Below are 13,883 nucleotides of genomic sequence, written 5' to 3'. Positions count from 1 at the left end.
ACATGCATGCAAGAACATCAAATCGTGGTAAAAACACTAAATATTGCATGAACAGAAAATTGCTGAAACACCCTCAAAATGCAATATTCACATGAAAACTTGCTTGCAAGTACATCAAATCGTTGTAAAAACACTAAATATTGCATGAAAAGAAAATTGCTGAAACACCCTCAAAATGCAATATTCACATGAAAACTTGCTTGCAAGTACATCCAATCGTTGTAAAAACACTAAATATTGCATGAACAGAAAATAGCTGAAACACCCTCAAAATGCAATATTCACATGAAAACATGCATGCCAGAACATCAAATCGTTGTAAAAACACTAAATATTGCATGAATAGAAAATTGCTCAAACACCCTCAATATGCAATATTCACATGAAAACATACAAGCAAGTGCTTCAAATCGTTGTAAAAACACTAAATATTGCATAAACAGAAAATTGCTCCAACACCCTCAAAATGCAATATTCACATGAAAACTTGCATGCAAGTACATCAAATCGTTGTCAAAACACCAAATATTGCATGAAGAGAAAATTGCTGAAACACCCTCAAAATGCAATATTCACATGAAAACTTGCATGCAAGTACATCAAATCGTTGTAAAAACACTAAATATTGCATTAACAGAAAATTGCTGAAACACCCTCAAAATGCAATATTCACATGAAAACTTGCATGCAAGTACATCAAATCGTTGTAAAAACACCAAATATTGCAATGAACAGAAAATTGCTGCAACACCCTCAAATTGCAATATTCACATGAAAACTTGCATGCAAGTACATCAAATCGTTGTAAAAACACCAAATATTGCATGAACAGAAAATTGCTGCAACACCCTCAAATTGCAATATTCACATGAAAACTTGCATGCAAGTACATCAAATCGTTGTAAAAACACCAAATATTGCATGAACTCAAAAATTGCTGCAACACCCTCAAATTGCAATATTTACATAAAAACATGCATGCAGGATCATCAAATCGTTGTAAAAACACTAAATATTGCATGAACAGAAAATTGCTGAACACCCTCAAAATGCAATATTCACATGAAAACTTGCATGTAAGTACATCAAATCGTTGTAAAAACACCAAATATTGCATGAAGAGAAAATTGCTGAAACACCCTCAAATTGCAATATTCACATGAAAACTTGCATGCAAGTACATCAAATCGTTGTAAAAACACTAAATATTGCATGAACAGAAAATTGCTGCAACACCCTCAAATTGCAATATTTACATAAAAACATGCATGCAGGATCATCAAATCGTTGTAAAAACACTAAATATTGCATGAACAGAAAATTGCTCCAACACCCTCAAAATGCAATATTCACATGAAAACTTGCATGCAAGTTCATCAAATCGTTGTAAAAACACTAAATATTGCATTAACAGAAAATTGCTGAAACTCCCTCAAAATGCAATATTCACATGAAAACATGCATGCAAGAACATCAAATCGTTGTAAAAACACTAAATATTGCATGAACAGAAAATTGCTGTAACACCCTCAAAATGCAATATTCACATGAAAACATGCATGCAGGATCATCAAATCGTTGTAAAAACACTAAATATTGCATGAACAGAAAATTGCTGAAACACCCTCAAAATGCAATATTCACATGAAAACGTGCATGCAAGTACATCAAATCGTTGTAAAAACACTAAATATTTCATGAAGAGAAAATTGCTGAAACACCCTCAAAATGCAATATTCACATGAAAACTTGCATGCAAGTACATCAAATCGTTGTAAAAACACCAAATATTGCATGAACTCAAAAATTGCTGCAACACCCTCAAATTGCAATATTTACATAAAAACATGCATGCAGGATCATCAAATCGTTGTAAAAACACTAAATATTGCATGAACAGAAAATTGCTGAAACACCCTCAAAATGCAATATTCACATGAAAACTTGCATGTAAGTACATCAAATCGTTGTAAAAACACCAAATATTGCATGAAGAGAAAATTGCTGAAACACCCTCAAATTGCAATATTCACATGAAAACTTGCATGCAAGTACATCAAATCGTTGTAAAAACACTAAATATTGCATGAAGAGAAAATTGCTGAAGCACCCTCAAATTGCAATATTCACATGAAAACATGCATGCGAGTACATCAAATCGTTGTAAAAACACTAAATATTTCATGAACAGAAAATTGCTGAAACACCCTCAAAATGCAATATTCACATGAAAACGTGCATGCAAGTACATCAAATCGTTGTAAAAACACTAAATATTTCATGAACAGAAAATTGCTGTAACACCCTCAAATTGCAATATTTACATAAAAACATGCATGCAGGATCATCAAATCGTTGTAAAAACACTAAATATTGCATGAACAGAAAATTGCTGAAACACCCTCAAAATGCAATATTCACATGAAAACGTGCATGCAAGTACATCAAATCGTTGTAAAAACACTAAATATTTCATGAACAGAAAATTGCTGCAACACCCTCAAATTGCAATATTTACATAAAAACATGCATGCAGGATCATCAAATCGTTGTAAAAACACTAAATATTGCATGAACAGAAAATTGCTGAAACACCCTCAAATTGCAATATTCACATGAAAACTTGCATGCAAGTACATCAAATCGTTGTAAAAACACTAAATATTGCATGAACAGAAAATTGCTGAAACACCCTCAAAATGCAATATTCACATGAAAACTTGCATGCAAGTACATCAAATCGTTGTAAAAACACCAAATATTGCATGAACTCAAAAATTGCTGCAACACCCTCAAATTGCAATATTTACATAAAAACTTGCATGCAAGTACATCAAATCGTTGTAAAAACACTAAATATTGCATGAACAGAAAAATGCTGCAACACCCTCAAATTGCAATATTCACATGAAAACTTGCATGCAAGTACATCAAATCGTTGTAAAAACACTAAATATTGCATGAACAGAAAATTGCTGCAACACCCTCAAATTGCAATATTTACATAAAAACATGCATGCAGGATCATCATATCGTTGTAAAAACACTAAATATTGCATTAACAGAAAATTGCTGAAACACCCTCAAATTGCAATATTCACATGAAAACATGCATGCGAGTACATCAAATCGTTGTAAAAACACTAAATATTTCATGAACAGAAAATTGCTGAAACACCCTCAAAATGCAATATTCACATGAAAACGTGCATGCAAGTACATCAAATCGTTGTAAAAACACTAAATATTTCATGAACAGAAAATTGCTGCAACACCCTCAAATTGCAATATTTACATAAAAACATGCATGCAGGATCATCATATCGTTGTAAAAACACTAAATATTGCATTAACAGAAAATTGCTGAAACACCCTCAAAATGCAATATTCACATGAAAACTTGCATGCAAGTACATCAAATCGTTGTAAAAACACTAAATATTGCATTAACAGAAAATTGCTGCAACACCCTCAAAATGCAATATTTACATGAAACATAAACGCAATAACATCCAATCGTTGTAAAAACGCTAAATATTGCATGAACAGAAAATTGCTGAAGCACCCTCAAATTGCAATATTCACATGAAAACATGCATGCGAGTACATCAAATCGTTGTAAAAACGCTAAATATTTCATGAACAGAAAATAGCTGAAACACCCTCAAAATGCAATATTCACATCAAAACGTGCATGCAAGTACATCAAATCGTTGTAAAAACACTAAATATTTCATGAACAGAAAATTGCTGTAACACCCTCAAATTGCAATATTTACATAAAAACATGCATGCAGGATCATCAAATCGTTGTAAAAACACTAAATATTGCATTAACAGATAATTGCTGAAACACCCTCAAAATGCAATATTCACATGAAAACTTGCATGCAAGTACATCAAATCGTTGTAAAAACACTAAATATTGCATTAACAGAAAATTGCTGAAACTCCCTCAAAATGCAATATTCACATGAAAACATGCATGCAAGAACATCAAATCGTGGTAAAATCACTAAATATTTCATGAACAGAAACTTGCTGAAACACCCTCAAAATGCAATATTCACATGAAAACTTGCTTGCAAGTACATCAAATCGTTGTAAAAACACTAAATATTGCATGAAAAGAAAATTGCTGAAACACCCTCAAAATGCAATATTCACATGAAAACATGCATGCAAGAACATCAAATCGTGGTAAAATCACTAAATATTTCATGAACAGAAAATTGCTGCAACACCCTCAAATTGCAATATTTACATAAAAACATGCATGCAGGATCATCAAATCGTTGTAAAAACACTAAATATTGCATTAACAGAAAATTGCTGAAACACCCTCAAAATGCAATATTCACATGAAAACTTGCATGCAAGTACATCAAATCGTTGTAAAAACACTAAATATTGCATTAACAGAAAATTGCTGCAACACCCTCAAAATGCAATATTTACATGAAACATAAACGCAATAACATCCAATCGTTGTAAAAACGCTAAATATTGCATGAACAGAAAATTGCTGAAGCACCCTCAAATTGCAATATTCACATGAAAACATGCATGCGAGTACATCAAATCGTTGTAAAAACGCTAAATATTTCATGAACAGAAAATAGCTGAAACACCCTCAAAATGCGATATTCACATCAAAACGTGCATGCAAGTACATCAAATCGTTGTAAAAACACTAAATATTTCATGAACAGAAAATTGCTGCAACACCCTCAAATTGCAATATTTACATAAAAACATGCATGCAGGATCATCAAATCGTTGTAAAAACACTAAATATTGCATTAACAGAAAATTGCTGAAACACCCTCAAAATGCAATATTCACATGAAAACTTGCATGCAAGTACATCAAATCGTTGTAAAAACACTAAATATTGCATGAACAGAAAATTGCTGAAACACCCTCAAAATGCAATATTCACATGAAAACATGCATGCAAGTACATCAAATCGTTGTAAAAACACTAAATATCGCATGAACAGAAAATTGCTGAAGCACCCTCAAATTGCAATATTCACATGAAAACATGCATGCGAGTACATCAAATCGTTGTAAAAACACTAAATATTTCATGAACAGAAAATTGCTGAAACACCCTCAAAATGCAATATTCACATGAAAACGTGCATGCAAGTACATCAAATCGTTGTAAAAACACTAAATATTTCATGAACAGAAAATTGCTGCAACACCCTCAAATTGCAATATTTACATAAAAACATGCATGCAGGATCATCAAATCGTTGTAAAAACACTAAATATTGCATTAACAGAAAATTGCTGAAACACCCTCAAAATGCAATAATCACATGAAAACTTGCATGCAAGTACATCAAATCGTTGTAAAAACACTAAATATTGCATTAACAGAAAATTGCTGCAACACCCTCAAAATGCAATATTTACATGAAACATAAACGCAATAACATCCAATCGTTGTAAAAACGCTAAATATTGCATGAACAGAAAATTGCTGAAGCACCCTCAAATTGCAATATTCACATGAAAACATGCATGCGAGTACATCAAATCGTTGTAAAAACGCTAAATATTTCATGAACAGAAAATAGCTGAAACACCCTCAAAATGCAATATTCACATCAAAACGTGCATGCAAGTACATCAAATCGTAGTAAAATCACTAAATATTTCATGAACAGAAAATTGCTGTAACACCCTCAAATTGCAATATTTACATAAAAACATGCATGCAGGATCATCAAATCGTTGTAAAAACACTAAATATTGCATTAACAGATAATTGCTGAAACACCCTCAAAATGCAATATTCACATGAAAACTTGCATGCAAGTACATCAAATCGTTGTAAAAACACTAAATATTGCATTAACAGAAAATTGCTCCAACACCCTCAAAATGCAATATTCACATGAAAACATGCATGCAAGAACATCAAATCGTGGTAAAAACACTAAATATTGCATGAACAGAAAATTGCTGAAACACCCTCAAATTGCAATATTCACATGAAAACTTGCATGCAAGTACATCAAATCGTTGTAAAAACACCAAATATTGCATGAACAGAAAATTGCTGCAACACCCTCAAATTGCAATATTCACATGAAAACTTGCATGCAAGTACATCAAATCGTTGTAAAAACACCAAATATTGCATGAACTCAAAAATTGCTGCAACACCCTCAAATTGCAATATTTACATAAAAACATGCATGCAGGATCATCAAATCGTTGTAAAAACACTAAATATTGCATGAACAGAAAATTGCTGAAACACCCTCAAAATGCAATATTCACATGAAAACTTGCATGTAAGTACATCAAATCGTTGTAAAAACACCAAATATTGCATGAAGAGAAAATTGCTGAAACACCCTCAAATTGCAATATTCACATGAAAACTTGCATGCAAGTACATCAAATCGTTGTAAAAACACTAAATATTGCATGAACAGAAAATTGCTGCAACACCCTCAAATTGCAATATTTACATAAAAACATGCATGCAGGATCATCAAATCGTTGTAAAAACACTAAATATTGCATGAACAGAAAATTGCTCCAACACCCTCAAAATGCAATATTCACATGAAAACTTGCATGCAAGTTCATCAAATCGTTGTAAAAACACTAAATATTGCATGAACAGAAAATTGCTGAAACTCCCTCAAAATGCAATATTCACATGAAAACATGCATGCAAGAACATCAAATCGTGGTAAAAACACTAAATATTTCATGAACAGAAAATTGCTGAAACACCCTCAAAATGCAATATTCACATGAAAACTTACATGCAAGAACATCAAATCGTTGTAAAAACACTAAATATTTCATGAACAGAAAATTGCTGTAACACCCTCAAAATGCAATATTCACATGAAAACATGCATGCAAGTGCATCAAATCGTTGTAAAAACACTAAATATTGCATTAACAGAAAATTGCTGAAACTCCCTCAAAATGCAATATTCACATGAAAACATGCATGCAAGAACATCAAATCGTGGTAAAAACACTAAATATTTCATGAACAGAAAATTGCTGAAACACCCTCAAAATGCAATATTCACATGAAAACTTACATGCAAGAACATCAAATCGTTGTAAAAACACTAAATATTGCATGAACAGAAAATTGCTGTAACACCCTCAAAATGCAATATTCACATGAAAACATGCATGCAAGTGCATCAAATCGTTGTAAAAACACTAAATATTGCATTAACAGAAAATTGCTGAAACACCCTCAAAATGCAATATTTACATGAAAACTTGCATGCAAGTACATCAAATCGTTGTAAAAACACTAAATATTGCATGAACAGAAAATTGCTGCAACACCCTCAAATTGCAATATTCACATGAAAACTTGCATGCAAGAACATCAAATCGTTGTAAAAACACTAAATATTGCATGAACAGAAAATTGCTGTAACACCCTCAAAATGCAATATTCACATGAAAACATGCATGCAAGTGCATCAAATCGTTGTAAAAACACTAAATATTGCATGAACAGAAAATTGCTGAAACACCCTCAAAATGCAATATTTACATGAAAACTTGCATGCAAGTACATCAAATCGTTGTAAAACACTAAATATTGCATGAACAGAAAATTGCTGAAACACCCTGAAATTGCAATATTCACATGAAAACTTGCATGCAAGTACATCAAATCGTTGTAAAAACACTAAATATTGCATGAACAGAAAATTGCTGAAACACCCTCAAAATGCAATATTCACATGAAAACTTGCATGCAAGTACATCAAATCGTTGTAAAAACACCAACTATTGCATGAAGAGAAAATTGCTGCAACACCCTCAAATTGCAATATTCACATGAAAACTTGCATGCAAGTACATCAAATCGTTGTAAAAACACCAAATATTGCATGAACTCAAAAATTGCTGCAACACCCTGAAATTGCAATATTTACATAAAAACATGCATGCAGGATCATCAATTCGTTGTAAAAACACTAAATATTGCATTAACAGAAAATTGCTGAAACACCCTCAAAATGCAATATTCACATGAAAACTTGCATGCAAGTACATCAAATCGTGGAAAAAACACCAAATATTGCATGAAGAGAAAATTGCTGAAACACCCTCAAAATGCAATATTCACATGAAAACTTGCATGCAAGTACATCAAATCGTTGTAAAAACACCAAATATTGCATGATGAGAAAATTGCTGAACACCCTCAAATTGCAATATTTACATAAAAACATGCATGCAGGATCATCAAATCGTTGTAAAAACACTAAATATTGCATGAACAGAAAATTGCTGAAACACCCTCAAAATGCAATATTCACATGAAAACTTGCATGCAAGTACATCAAATCGTTGTAAAAACACTAAATATTGCATGAAGAGAAAATTGCTGAAACACCCTCAAATTGCAATATTCACATGAAAACTTGCATGCAAGTACATCAAATCGTTGTAAAAACACTAAATATTGCATGAATAGAAAATTGCTGAAACACCCTCAAAATGCAATATTCACATGAAAACATGCATGCAAGTGCTTCAAATCGTTGTAAAAACACTAAATATTGCATGAACAGAAAATTGCTGAAACACCCTCAAAATGCAATATTCACATGAAAACTTGCATGCAAGTACATCAAATCGTTGTAAAAACACTAAATATTGCATTAACAGAAAATTGCTGAAACTCCCTCAAAATGCAATATTCACATGAAAACATGCATGCAAGAACATCAAATCGTGGTAAAAACACTAAATATTTCATGAACAGAAAATTGCTGAAACACCCTCAAAATGCAATATTCACATGAAAACTTACATGCAAGAACATCAAATCGTTGTAAAAACACTAAATATTGCATGAACAGAAAATTGCTGTAACACCCTCAAAATGCAATATTCACATGAAAACATGCATGCAAGTGCATCAAATCGTTGTAAAAACACTAAATATTGCATTAACAGAAAATTGCTGAAACACCCTCAAAATGCAATATTTACATGAAAACTTGCATGCAAGTACATCAAATCGTTGTAAAAACACTAAATATTGCATGAACAGAAAATTGCTGCAACACCCTCAAATTGCAATATTCACATGAAAACTTGCATGCAAGAACATCAAATCGTTGTAAAAACACCAACTATTGCATGAAGAGAAAATTGCTGCAACACCCTCAAATTGCAATATTCACATGAAAACTTGCATGCAAGTACATCAAATCGTTGTAAAAACACTAAATATTGCATGAACAGAAAATTGCTGAAACACCCTCAAATTGCAATATTCACATGAAAACTTGCATGCAAGTACATCAAATCGTTGTAAAAACACTAAATATTGCATGAACAGAAAATTGCTGAAACACCCTCAAAATGCAATATTCACATGAAAACTTGCATGCAAGTACATCAAATCGTTGTAAAAACACCAACTATTGCATGAAGAGAAAATTGCTGCAACACCCTCAAATTGCAATATTCACATGAAAACTTGCATGCAAGTACATCAAATCGTTGTAAAAACACCAAATATTGCATGAACTCAAAAATTGCTGCAACACCCTCAAATTGCAATATTTACATGAAAACTTGCATGCAAGTACATCAAATCGTTGTAAAAACACTAAATATTGCATGAACAGAAAAATGCTGCAACACCCTCAAATTGCAATATTCACATGAAAACTTGCATGCAAGTACATCAAATCGTTGTAAAAACACTAAATATTGCATGAACAGAAAATTGCTGAAGCACCCTCAAATTGCAATATTCACATGAAAACATGCATGCGAGTACATCAAATCGTTGTAAAAACACTAAATATTTCATGAACAGAAAATTGCTGAAACACCCTCAAAATGCAATATTCACATGAAAACTTGCATGCAAGTACATCAAATCGTTGTAAAAACACTAAATATTGCATGAACAGAAAATTGCTGCAACACCCTCAAATTGCAATATTTACATAAAAACATGCATGCAGGATCATCAAATCGTTGTAAAAACACTAAATATTGCATTAACAGAAAATTGCTGAAACACCCTCAAAATGCAATATTCACATGAAAACTTGCATGCAAGTACATCAAATCGTTGTAAAAACACTAAATATTGCATTAACAGAAAATTGCTGCAACACCCTCAAAATGCAATATTTACATGAAACATAAACGCAATAACATCCAATCGTTGTAAAAACGCTAAATATTGCATGAACAGAAAATTGCTGAAGCACCCTCAAATTGCAATATTCACATGAAAACATGCATGCGAGTACATCAAATCGTTGTAAAAACGCTAAATATTTCATGAACAGAAAATTGCTGAAACACCCTCAAAATGCAATATTCACATGAAAACTTAACGCAAGAACATCAAATCGTTGTAAAAACACTAAATATTGCATGAACAGAAAATTGCTGTAACACCCTCAAAATGCAATATTCACATGAAAACATGCATGCAAGTGCATCAAATCGTTGTAAAAACACTAAATATTGCATTAACAGAAAATTGCTGAAACACCCTCAAAATGCAATATTCACATGAAAACTTGCATGCAAGTACATCAAATCGTTGTAAAAACACCAAATATTGCATGATGAGAAAATTGCTGAACACCCTCAAATTGCAATATTCACATGAAAACATGCATGCGAGTACATCAAATCGTTGTAAAAACACTAAATATTTCATGAACAGAAAATTGCTGAAACACCCTCAAAATGCAATATTCACATGAAAACGTGCATGCAAGTACATCAAATCGTTGTAAAAACACTAAATATTTCATGAACAGAAAATTGCTGTAACACCCTCAAATTGCAATATTTACATAAAAACATGCATGCAGGATCATCAAATCGTTGTAAAAACACTAAATATTGCATGAACAGAAAATTGCTGAAACACCCTCAAAATGCAATATTCACATGAAAACTTGCATGCAAGTACATCAAATCGTTGTAAAAACACTAAATATTGCATGAAGAGAAAATTGCTGAAACACCCTCAAATTGCAATATTCACATGAAAACTTGCATGCAAGTACATCAAATCGTTGTAAAAACACTAAATATTGCATGAATAGAAAATTGCTGAAACACCCTCAAAATGCAATATTCACATGAAAACATGCATGCAAGTGCTTCAAATCGTTGTAAAAACACTAAATATTGCATGAACAGAAAATTGCTGAAACACCCTCAAAATGCAATATTCACATGAAAACTTGCATGCAAGTACATCAAATCGTTGTAAAAACACTAAATATTGCATTAACAGAAAATTGCTGAAACTCCCTCAAAATGCAATATTCACATGAAAACATGCATGCAAGAACATCAAATCGTGGTAAAAACACTAAATATTTCATGAACAGAAAATTGCTGAAACACCCTCAAAATGCAATATTCACATGAAAACTTACATGCAAGAACATCAAATCGTTGTAAAAACACTAAATATTGCATGAACAGAAAATTGCTGTAACACCCTCAAAATGCAATATTCACATGAAAACATGCATGCAAGTGCATCAAATCGTTGTAAAAACACTAAATATTGCATTAACAGAAAATTGCTGAAACACCCTCAAAATGCAATATTTACATGAAAACTTGCATGCAAGTACATCAAATCGTTGTAAAAACACTAAATATTGCATGAACAGAAAATTGCTGCAACACCCTCAAATTGCAATATTCACATGAAAACTTGCATGCAAGAACATCAAATCGTTGTAAAAACACCAACTATTGCATGAAGAGAAAATTGCTGCAACACCCTCAAATTGCAATATTCACATGAAAACTTGGATGCAAGTACATCAAATCGTTGTAAAAACACTAAATATTGCATGAACAGAAAATTGCTGAAACACCCTCAAATTGCAATATTCACATGAAAACTTGCATGCAAGTACATCAAATCGTTGTAAAAACACTAAATATTGCATGAACAGAAAATTGCTGAAACACCCTCAAAATGCAATATTCACATGAAAACTTGCATGCAAGTACATCAAATCGTTGTAAAAACACCAACTATTGCATGAAGAGAAAATTGCTGCAACACCCTCAAATTGCAATATTCACATGAAAACTTGCATGCAAGTACATCAAATCGTTGTAAAAACACCAAATATTGCTATGAACTCAAAAATTGCTGCAACACCCTCAAATTGCAATATTTACATAAAAACTTGCATGCAAGTACATCAAATCGTTGTAAAAACACTAAATATTGCATGAACAGAAAAATGCTGCAACACCCTCAAATTGCAATATTCACATGAAAACTTGCATGCAAGTACATCAAATCGTTTTTAAAAACACTAAATATTGCATGAACAGAAAATTGCTGAAGCACCCTCAAATTGCAATATTCACATGAAAACATGCATGCGAGTACATCAAATCGTTGTAAAAACACTAAATATTTCATGAACAGAAAATTGCTGAAACACCCTCAAAATGCAATATTCACATGAAAACTTGAATGCAAGTACATCAAATCGTTGTAAAAACACTAAATAATGCATTAACAGAAAATTGCTGAAACTCCCTCAAAATGCAATATTCACATGAAAACATGCATGCAAGAACATCAAATCGTGGTAAAAACACTAAATATTTCATGAACAGAAAATTGCTGAAACACCCTCAAAATGCAATATTCACATGAAAACTTACATGCAAGAACATCAAATCGTTGTAAAAACACTAAATATTGCATGAACAGAAAATTGCTGTAACACCCTCAAAATGCAATATTCACATGAAAACATGCATGCAAGTGCATCAAATCGTTGTAAAAACACTAAATATTGCATTAACAGAAAATTGCTGAAACACCCTCAAAATGCAATATTTACATGAAAGCATGTATGCAAGAACATCAAATCGTTGTAAAAACACTAAATATTGCATGAACAGAAAATTGCTGCAACACCCTCAAATTGCAATATTCACATGAAAACTTGCATGCAAGAACATCAAATCGTTGTAAAAACACCAACTATTGCATGAAGAGAAAATTGCTGCAACACCCTCAAATTGCAATATTCACATGAAAACTTGCATGCAAGTACATCAAATCGTTGTAAAAAGACTAAATATTGCATGAACAGAAAATTGCTGAAACACCCTCAAATTGCAATATTCACATGAAAACTTGCATGCAAGTACATCAAATCGTTGTAAAAACACTAAATATTGTATGAACAGAAAATTGCTGAAACACCCTCAAAATGCAATATTCACATGAAAACTTGCATGCAAGTACATCAAATCGTTGTAAAAACACCAACTATTGCATGAAGAGAAAATTGCTGCAACACCCTCAAATTGCAATATTCACATGAAAACTTGCATGCAAGTACATCAAATCGTTGTAAAAACACCAAATATTGCATGAACTCAAAAATTGCTGCAACACCCTCAAATTGCAATATTTACATAAAAACTTGCATGCAAGTACATCAAATCGTTGTAAAAACACTAAATATTGCATGAACAGAAAAATGCTGCAACACCCTCAAATTGCAATATTCACATGAAAACTTGCATGCAAGTACATCAAATCGTTGTAAAAACACTAACTATTGCATGAACAGAAAATTGCTGAAGCACCCTCAAATTGCAATATTCACATGAAAACATGCATGCGAGTACATCAAATCGTTGTAAAAACACTAAATATTTCATGAACAGAAAATTGCTGAAACACCCTCAAAATGCAATATTCACATGAAAACGTGCATGCAAGTACATCAAATCGTTGTAAAAACACTAAATATTGCATGAACAGAAAATTGCTGCAACACCCTCAAATTGCAATATTTACATAAAAACATGCATGC

Source organism: Anopheles aquasalis, chromosome 2 (assembly GCF_943734665.1).
Source record: "Anopheles aquasalis chromosome 2, idAnoAquaMG_Q_19, whole genome shotgun sequence".
In the NCBI taxonomy this organism is placed as follows: domain Eukaryota; kingdom Metazoa; phylum Arthropoda; class Insecta; order Diptera; family Culicidae; genus Anopheles; species Anopheles aquasalis.
This window is presented reverse-complemented; position numbering follows the sequence as displayed.